This window comes from Trachurus japonicus, chromosome 2 (genome assembly GCF_045865225.1).
Source record: "Trachurus japonicus isolate A0001 chromosome 2, Traja_1.0".
NCBI classification, from domain to species: domain Eukaryota; kingdom Metazoa; phylum Chordata; class Actinopteri; order Carangiformes; family Carangidae; genus Trachurus; species Trachurus japonicus.
The window spans coordinates 1-10938 of NC_140908.1; positions in this window are offsets into that span (position 1 = coordinate 1).

Here is a 10938-nt window from a genome sequence, read left to right on the forward strand (position 1 = left end):
TGAAATGGTTTGAAATTACTTGAATTGTTGAAGATCAGTATGAAGAAATTGAAAGTCTGAAGTCTACTCAGATTTACTTAACACTGACAGTTTGAAAACATTTTTGAACCATTACTAATGTAGATTAAACAATATCTGAATAGTAAAAGTAGAAGATGAAAGATGGAGGATGTATGAAATGGGTGCTAATTACTTGAATTAGTGAAGAATAGTATGAATGAATTGAAAGGTTAAAGTGCACTCAGATTTATTTAAAACAGTTTGAAAACATTTTTTGAACCATTACTAATATAGATGAAACAATATCTAAAGAGTAAAAGTAGAAGATGAAAGCTGGAGGATGTATGAAATGGGTGCTAATTACTTGAATTAGTGAAGAATAGTATGAATGAATTGAAAGGTTAAAGTGCACAATTTATTTAAAACAGTTTGATAACATTTTTTGAACCATTACTAATATAGATGAAACAATATCTAAAGAGTAAAAGTAGAAGATGAAAGCTGGAGGATGTATGAAATGGGTGGTAATTACTTGAATTAGTAAAGAATAGTATGAATGAGGTGGAAAAGAGGTGGAAAAATTGTTGAAGATCAGTATGAAGAAATTGAAAGTCTGAAGTCTACTCAGATTTACTTAAAACTGACAGTTTGAAAACATTTTTGAACCATTACTAATGTAGATTAAACAATATCTGAATAGTAAAAGTAGAAGATGAAAGATGAAGGATGTATGAAATGGGTGCTAATTACTTGAATTAGTGAAGAATAGTATGAATGAATTGAAAGGTTAAAGTGCACAATTTATTTGAAACAGTTTGAAAACATTTTTTGAACCATTACTAATATAGATGAAACAATATCTGAAGTGTAAAAGTAGAATAGTTACAATCCGTTAAAGGGCAGAATAACTAAAAATAACTACAACATATCTGAAGGGTAAAAGTTAAACATGTTAATAAAAAGTTTGAGGAAAATGTAGAAATCCTGCAAATTTATAGTTTAATAGTTGAATGGTTGAAATCTGAAATAGGTGAGAAAATATTAAAAAGTAAAACTTATAAGAAGGATGTCGAATTTGTATGAAATGTTTGGAAAATTGCTCGAATTTGTGAAGATTAGTATGAAAAAATTAACATTTAAGTCTTCTCAAATAAATAAATATATTATTAACAGCTTGAAAGAATTTGTTGAACAAATGTGTATAAAGATGAAGCAATACCTGAAGTGTAGGCTATAACTTGTGAGCAGGAGGCTGAATGATATGGAATGGATGCAAATGCCAGAATTGTTTAAGACAAGTGTATAAAAAAAAGAGGGTGAAGATATACATTTATAAATGAAAAACGTGAAAGTCCTTAAATGGTTGATAAATGGTCTGAATTGTTGGAATTAATGAAAAAAAGTTCAAGTCCTTCAAAGTAAAGGGTTAAAGAGGAAAGTCAGGACATGAAGAAGCTCCTAATCCTGAAATTTCCATTATGAGAATAAACTGAAATGTATGTAAGAGAAATAAATTATTAGAGATGTTTAAAAATTCCCCTCAAAGATATGAACTCATTTAGAGGCTGATTATGAGCTGTAAGCCAGTGTGTCTGTGTGTCTGTGTGTGTGTGTCTCTCTCTCTGTGTCTGCACCACACAGAGCAGAGCAGTGAGATTTGAGCTCTGTGCAGCTCCGAACAACAGCCTCTGAAGAGAGAACCGTACCTCTTACCAGAATGTGGTCATGACTATCGGGGCAAGGAGACCTTCCTGAGCGAGCCAATGTGCATTAAATGTTTGTAGGACAAAAACTTTTCTCACCGTCGCAAGAAATATAAGGAGGTCATTTCTGCTTTTCTCAGAAAATCTGCTCCTACTTTACAATGTGAGTCAATGAGAGGAAGAGAGGGAACTGGCTGCACTTAGAGGCTCCCAGTTTAAATTCTGTTAGCCTCTCTGCGTTTTCGAGCACACTGTGAGACACAGCACAAGTTTGTCTACCAAAGTGGGGGAAAATTATGTGTCTAGAAAGAAATTTGTGGCCGTGGTGACAGGATAGAGAGCAAAGTGTCAGAGGATTTTTAGACTCTCTGTCACTCTAGCTGATGTCATCACCACTCTAGCTCTGAAAATTCCGTGCCATTGACTTGCATGTTAAATTTGAATTTTGTCAAAAAATGATCATGAACAGTTGAAGGGTACTGATCAATAACGGTAGAAGATATGAAAAAGTTGAATGTACCGTGAATACTTGAAAGTTTTGTGAACATTTTAAAAGTGGAATGAAGTCTGTAGGTGAAAGTATGTTGAAGCAGTTGAAGTTCAAAGAAGGAGAAGATTTTAAGAGTTTGAAGACCGTTTCAATGTATTCCTATGGGAAAAAAATTTCAATAAAGTTTGAATATTTTGAAAAGTATGAATGATATGAAAAAGTTGAATACATCCAATGATCTCCTGAAGAAGCCGCACGTTTTGATATATGAATTGTTTGAATGTTATGAAGTATGAAGAAGTAGTTGAAGACCGAAAAAGGGAAGAAGAAGTAAGAATAACTAGAAAAAGCATTTCCAAGAATGGAAATGGTGTGACTGCTGACAGCAACTGAACGCTGTTGCAGAATTAGCAAATAGTGCAAGCTGTGATCACCATACAAATGTTTGACCAAGGTCAGAATCGAACCCACATCCTCATGGTCATTAGACTTCCACTCTGCCTCTAGGCCACAGTGCACACACAGTTGCAGAGACTGTTGTCTGTTCATGATCTGCACACTGTCAACATCAAGAAAGCTTGAGAGTCAAGCTTGAATGACTTAGAATGAAAATGTCTGTGAATTTCAGGCTGAGCACTAACCATATGGCCACAGAGAACCTGAGTTACAATGAGCTTTATACTATGAGGAATCAAAGACTGTCCAATGACAGCTGAATAATTGGAATCAAAAGTCAAGCAATGAAGTGAAAAGACTGAGGCAGGAATCGAACCTATGACCATATGATCACTAAACCTTTACTCTGCCACTCGGCTACAGAGAGCACACTGCTTTCAAAACTGTTGTCATTCATTGTAATGTGATGATGTGCTGCAAACTGGTATGAGTAATCAAGGAGATAACAAACACCTGTAACCAATTGAAGGCGGGGGAGGAGAGCAGAATTCAACATAACATAACAAGAGTTCTTCCCTTGGATTCGAACCAGTGACCTTAGGGTTGGCAGGCAGTTACCCTAACCCCTACACTACAGTGGAGTTGTGAAGAAGAGAGGTTGAGACTTTGATGAATGTGAGATTTTTTGTGAAAAAGTTAAATATTTGAAAAAGTATAAATAGTTAAAAAGAGAAAAGTAATGCCGATAAAGTTCAAAAAAAGCTGCACGTTTTGATATATGAATTGTTGAAATAGCACAAAGTATGAAGGACTAGAAGAAGACCGTAAAAAGGCGGAAGAAAATGGCCAAACAGAAGAACAATAGTGTGACTGCTTCAGCAGTCACACTAATAACTAGAAAAAGCATTTCCAAGAATGGAAATGGTGTGACTGCTGACAGCAACTGAACGCTGTTGCAGAATTAGTAAATAGTGCAAGCTGTGATCACCATACAAATGTTTGACCGAGGTCAGAATCGAACCCACATCCTCATGGTCATTAGACTTCCACTCTGCCTCTAGGCCACAGTGCACACACAGTTGCAGAGACTGTTGTCTGTTAATGATCTGCACACTGTCAACATCAAGAAAGCTTGAGAGTCAAGCTTGAATGACTTAGAATGAAAATGTCTGTGAATTTCAGGCTGAGCACTAACCATATGGCCACAGAGAACCTGAGTTACAATGAGCTTTATACTATGAGGAATCAAAGACTGTCCAATGACAGCTGAATAATTGGAATCAAAAGTCAAGCAATGAAGTGAAAAGACTGAGGCAGGAATCGAACCCATGACCATATGATCACTAAACCTTTACTCTGCCACTCGGCTACAGAGAGCACACTGCTTTTAAGACTGTTGTCATTCATTGTAATGTGATGATGTGCTGCAAACTGGTATGAGTAATCAAGGAGATAACAAACACCTGTAACCAATTGAAGGCGGGGGAGGAGAGCAGAATTCAACATAACATAACAAGAGTTCTTCCCTTGGATTCGAACCAGTGACCTTAGGGTTGGCAAGCAGTTACCCTAACCCCTACACTACAGTGGAGTTGTGAAGAAGAGAGGTTGAGACTTTGATCAATGTGAGATTTTTTGTGAAAAAGTTAAATATTTGAAAAAGTATAAATAGTTAAAAAGAGAAAAGTAATGCCGATAAAGTTCAAAAAAAGCTGCACGTTTTGATATATGAATTGTTGAAATAGCACAAAGTATGAAGGACTAGAAGAAGACCGTAAAAAGGCGGAAGAAAATGGCCAAACAGAAGAACAATAGTGTGACTGCTTCAGCAGTCACACTAATAACTGAAAAAGCATTTCCAAGAATGGAAATGGTGTGACTGCTGATAGCAACTGAACGCTGTTGCAGAATTAGCAAATAGTGCAAGCAGTGATCACCATACAAATGTTTGACCAAGGTCGGAATCGAACCCACAACCTCATGGTCATTAGACCTCCACTCTGCCTCTAGGCCACGGTGCACACACAGTTGTAGAGACTGTTGTCTGTTAATGATCTGCACACTGTCAACATCAAGAAAGCTTGAGAGTCAAGCTTGAATGACTTAGAATGAAAATTTCTGTGAATTTCAGGCTGAGAGCAGCAGTTTCAACATGAAGCAAGTTATCAGAAGTCAACAGAGGACAACTGGGAAAATAATTCACTATAATTGTTGTTGAGGCAAGATTTGAACCAGCAACCTTCAGGTCTCCAGACCAGCAAGCTAACCACTAGGCTACAGACAGAGACAGTGTGCGAGGGGTAAAGAAAACCTTTGATAAGAGGATCACTGGCTTCTGCTTAAAAAAAGAAGTAAGGAATCGAACCCATGACCTCATGATCAATAAACCTTTACTCTGCCACTTCGCCACAGAGAGCACAGACATAAGCATGTTGCCATTGTAATGTGATGATGTGCTGCAAACGGTGGCAGAAGCAATTAATGCGTCTCTTAACAAACACCTGTAACCAACTGGACTACAGACAGAGTTGTGGAGAACTCTCAGCATTGGGCTGAATGAGAGCAGAGAGCTCCCTGGCTGCATTTAAAAAATATTTTAAATTATTATCTAAGTCTCTTTGCATTTTTGACCAGAATTTTAGCCAGAAGACAAGTGTGGCTACAAAACTGGAGAAAATAATTTGTCTAGAGTTTAATTTGCAGAAAAAGTTAAATATTTGAAAAAGTATAAATAGTTAAAAAGAGAAAAGTAATGCCGATAAAGTTCAAAAAAAGCTGCACGTTTTGATATATGAATTGTTGAAATAGCACAACACCTAACACACTAACCATATGGCCACAGAGAACCTGAGTTACAATGAGCTTTATACTATGAGGAATCAAAGACTGTCCAATGACAGCTGAATAATTGGAATCAAAAGTCAAGCAATGATGTGAAATGACTGAGGCAGGAATCGACCCCATGACCATATGATCACTAAACCTTTACTCTGCCACTCGGCTACAGAGAGCACACTGCTTTCAAGACTGTTGTCATTCATTGTAATGTGATGATGTGCTGCAAACTGGTATGAGTAATCAAGGAGATAACAAACACCTGTAACCAATTGAAGGCGGGGGAGGAGAGCAGAATTCAACATAACATAACGAGAATTCTTCCCTTGGATTCGAACCAGTGACCTTAGGGTTGGCAAGCAGTTACCCTAACCACTACACTACAGTGGAGTTGTTAAGAAGAGAGGTTGAGACTTTGATGAATGTGAGATTTTTCAATGATGCTTAAAACAAAAAGAAATTAATATAAATTAGCCACACCAAGTAAGAAGAGGACTTTTTTGTGACCTGTGAGTATTTTTTGGTGAATTAAAATGAATTAAAAAGCACTTAACGGCAAGTTACAAAGTTGAGCTCCTTCTCCTGCTGATGTGAAAAAAATGCATTGAGCTGAATGGGAGCAGAGAGCTCCCTGGCTGCATTTAAAAAATATTTAAAATTATTATCTAAGTCTCTTTGCATTTTTGACCAGAATTTTAGCCAGAAGACAAGTGTGGCTACAAAACTGGAGAAAATAATTTGTCTAGAGTTTAATTTGTGGCCGTGCTGACAGTTTAGCCAGAAAAACTCTAGAATGTTTTTTTGCCTCTATCCACTCTGACACCACTCTGGCTCTGCTCGTTAGACGCAATACACACACATTATAAAGCTGAAAAAAATCAGAAAAAGTTAAATATTTGAAAAAGTATAAATAGTTAAAAAGAGAAAAGTAATGCCGATAAAGTTCAAAAAAAGCTGCACGTTTTGATATATGAATTGTTGAAATAGCACAAAGTATGAAGGACTAGAAGAAGACCGTAAAAAGGCGGAAGAAAATGGCCAAACAGAAGAACAATAGTGTGACTGCTTCAGCAGTCACACTAATAATAATAAAGATTTGAATAACAATAGTGTGAATGCTTTCAGCATTCACCCTAATAATAATAAAGATTTGAATAACAATAGTGTGAATGCTTTCAGCATTCACCCTAATAATAAAGATTTGAATAACAATAGTGTGAATGCTTTCAGCATTCACCCTAACTAGAAAAAGCATTTCCAAGAATGGAAATGGTGTGACTGCTGATAGCAACTGAACGCTGTTGCAGAATTAGCAAATAGTGCAAGCAGTGATCACCATTCAAATGTTTGACCAAGGTCGGAATCGAACCCACAACCTCATGGTGATTAGACTTCCACTCTGCCTCTAGGCCACAGTGCACACACAGTTGCAGAGACTGTTGTCTGTTAATGATCTGCACACTGTCAACATCAAGAAAGCTTGAGAGTCAAGCTTGAATGACTTAGAATGAAAATTTCTGTGAATTTCAGGCTGAGAGCAGCAGTTTCAACATGAAGCAAGTTATCAGAAGTCAACAGAGGACGACTGGGAAAATAATTCACTATAATTGTTGATGAGGCAAGATTTGAACCAGCAACCTTCAGGTCTCCAGACCAGCAAGCTAACCACTAGGCTACAGACAGAGACAGTATTTGAGGGGCAAAGAAAACCTTTGATAAGAGGATCACTGGCTTCTGCTTAAAAAAAAAAGTAAGGAAAGTGCAGAAATTAACCACAACAAGTAAGTAGAGGACACTTTTGTGAAAATAGTGCAAGCAGTGATGACCATACAAATGGTTGACCAAGGTAGGAATTGAACCGACAATCTCATGGTCAGAAGACTTTGACTTTGCCTCTAGGCCACAGTGTACACACTGTTGCAAAGACTGTTGTCTGTTGATGAGCTGCACTCTGTCTCACTCTGAAGTTAACGAGCTGCACCTATTTGAAACACACTGTGTCAACACCAAGAAAGCTTGAGAGTCAAGCTTGAATGACTTAGAATGAAAATGTCTGTGAATTTCAGGCTGAGAGCAGCAGTTTCAACATGAAGCAAGTTATCAGAAGTCAACAGAGGACGACTGGGAAAATAATTCACTATAATTGTTATTGAGGCAAGATTTGAACCAGTAACCTTCAGGTCTCCAGCTCAGCAAGCTAACCACTAGGCTACAGGTAGAGACAGTATGTGAGGGGCAAAGAAAACCTTTAATAAGAGGATCACTGGCTTTCACAGGAAAGTGCAGAAATTAGCCACACCAAGAAAGAAGAGGACTTTTTTGTGACCTGTGACTATTTTTTGGTGAATTAAAATGATTTAAAAAGCACTTAACAGCAAGTTACAAACTGTGGCACTAGCAATTAATGCGTCTCTTAACGACCACCTGTAACCAATTGAGGGTGATGGAGGGGAGCAGAATTCATAACAAGAGTGCTCAACCTGGATTTGAACCAGTGACCTTGGGGTTGGCAAGCAGCAACCCTAACCACTACACTAGAGCTCTGCTCGTTAGACGCAATACACACCCATTATAAAGCTGAAAAAAATCAGAAAAAGTTAAATATTTGAAAAAGTATAAATAGTTAAAAAGAGAAAAGTAATGCCGATAAAGTTCAAAAAAAGCTGCACGTTTTGATATATGAATTGTTGAAATAGCACAAAGTATGAAGGACTAGAAGAAGACCGTAAAAAGGCGGAAGAAAATGGCCAAACAGAAGAACAATAGTGTGACTGCTTCAGCAGTCACACTAACTAGGAAAAAATCCACACAATAACAGTAGTGCCCGGGCTTTGCCCGGGCACTGGTCCCTGCAGCTATTACATAGCTGTAGGGATCAGTGCCCGGTGCGATTGCCCGTGGCCCTAATAATAATAATAATAATAATAATAATGATAATACTATATACATGAATATTAATGTAAAATATTTTGTCTTAATAAGCCTGAAAAGGACTTTTGATAAAATATAAAATATATGAGATTTTATGTGGTGGAGAATTTTTTTATGAAGCCTGATTAATTTTGGGAAAACACTTATTTAAAGTGAGAATCTTTTAGGAAAAATTATAACATTCTAGAGTTATAATAGAGAATTTTTGAAAGAAAGGAAAGACTTGCAGTAGGGAGGTGTTTATTGCATCTAGTAACCTAATAAACTGTTTGTCTGTCTTTTCTTTTTGCGGAGAGAGAGTTCAAGGAGGAGACCAGAGCTCAAGGAGTGTGTCTAGAGATGGACAGAGGACAGCTGGCTAGCGTCACAAGGATTGAGACTTGCTGATGACAGCACATGCATCTGAAACCAGTGACAAGGCCAGTGTGATTTTATCCACAAACTCTTTTTAATAAAATATCTGCATTTTAATGAATGTGTATGTATTTGGTTATAGTTGTTGATACACATTTAAAAGGATTGGTAGTAAGACAATTTTTTGATTTGGATTAATAGGCTACATGCATTTACTCATGTACAGTATAAAACCGTAAGTTATATGCTGTAGTAATTTAGAAGGAAGACTTGGCAATGGACTGATCAATAAATCAATACAATATTAGCATTTGGTTTAAATACTGTTAAGGGCTATAACTGTTTTAGGTTTAGGGTTTATTCTCCTTGAAGATGAGTTTGGGACACTTTTTCTGGTAATTCGATAAATTGTGTGTTGAGTGTTAACTTGTGCCATTGTGATTTTTCTTTATATGGGAACAAAAAAAGAGCCATTACAGTGTTAAAGATATACATTATAAAATCAGAAAGTGATTACTCCTGTTGAAGTAGTGTAGAGGAATAATCTTTAATTAATAAGCATTGCTCTGAAATTGACTAACCATGGTCAGTGGAAGAAACCCTCAATAGAGATATCATTTAAACAATAAAGTTGCTGGTGTCCATATATAAGGTGATCGAAAAATAAATAAATAAAAAAATAATAATAAAAGTTAATAAAATTAAATAAAAAAATTAAAGAAATGAAAAAAGAAAAAGAAATAAAATAAAATAAATAAAACTGGGGAAAAAATATATATATATAAAGAGAAGAAAGAAACAGAGCTTGGAATTTTCCAGTTGCTTGAAAAAGAGGGGCAAAGATGGATAATGAGAGTCCTTCAAGAAAGCATGCCAAGAAAAAACCTGTTTCCAGGGAAGAAGAAGAGAGACGACAAACCTTAAAGGGATAGTTCACCCTAGAATGATATTTCGCTCATTATCTACTCACCCTCATGTTGACTAAGGGCTGGAAGAAGTTTCAGAGTCCACCGTCCCTTCTCTGAGTTACAGGGGGTCTTGGCGTAGCAGTGCATGTCCATATAACGGTTGCAAAGGGACACCAGAGCTCTTCGTAAAAAAAACACACACAACAAAACATCCAAATACCTCCATGATGCTCGTATGTAATGTCCGTCTTGTGCTGAAGCCCCAAATTGCGTAATTGTCCCGAAAAAAATTAAATAAGTCTATATTTTAAGCTTGTTTGTAGCGGAAGCTTCTCGAAGCTCCTCTTCCTGGTCCGTCCAAATCTCGCGTGATTTGCGCCGGCGTCAGTGCGGTTACTGCGAATCACGCGGACTCTGAAACTTCTTCCAGCCCTTAGTCAACATGAGGGTGAGTAGATAATGAGCGAAATATCATTCTAGGGTGAACTATCCCTTTAAGTAGGATTGATAAAAGCATAGATCAATGCCTTAAATATTTGGACCAATACACCACACAAAAAGGTCGGAGATTATTAGAGGAACAGTTAAAGAACTTGCAAATTCAAAAGAAAAAGTCCTTAAAAATCTTCTCCCAAAAATCACCAAGGAACGAAGATAAGATCTGTCCAGTGGTAATCAGAGGACAGAATCTGGTGTATAAACCTTGGGATGATACATTTATGCCAGATTTATTTGAGCAATTACCCATTCTTCAAGATGGAGCACATCCTTGGATTTTAAAGTTGGAAGAAATCATGGTGGGAACAAAGCCTACCATGGGAGATTTTAAGAGACTTTTGGTAAACATTATTGGGGTACCAGCCATGGAAGAGATTCTACAGATAGCTGGATATAATCGATATGTGGGATCTACTGTACATGATTCAGAGCTGTTTGCATCAAATAGAGGTCGACTGTATAGAGCGTTAAGAAAAACATTTCCAACACATGTACACCCTGACGACATTCTTATCGAGCCATTGGGACAAGAAGAAAATCCGAGAGCTTATGTGTCAAGAGCCCATCAGGTATGGAGAAATGTTACAGGAAATGATCCAGAGGAGAGTCTGATGGCGCAATTGGTCCTGCGAATGAAGATACAGAAGGGTTTACCCATACCAGTGAGTAGTATACTGGCAGAAGTAGAGGGTCTTGGAAGCATGGTAAAGAGTGTTTATACAGATCACATTGCACACCAGGTGGAGCTCCATAGGAAGAAAGAGCATGAACAGAAGGAGCAAGATCAGGAGACTCTTAGAAAAATTAATCAAATTCAGTTGGT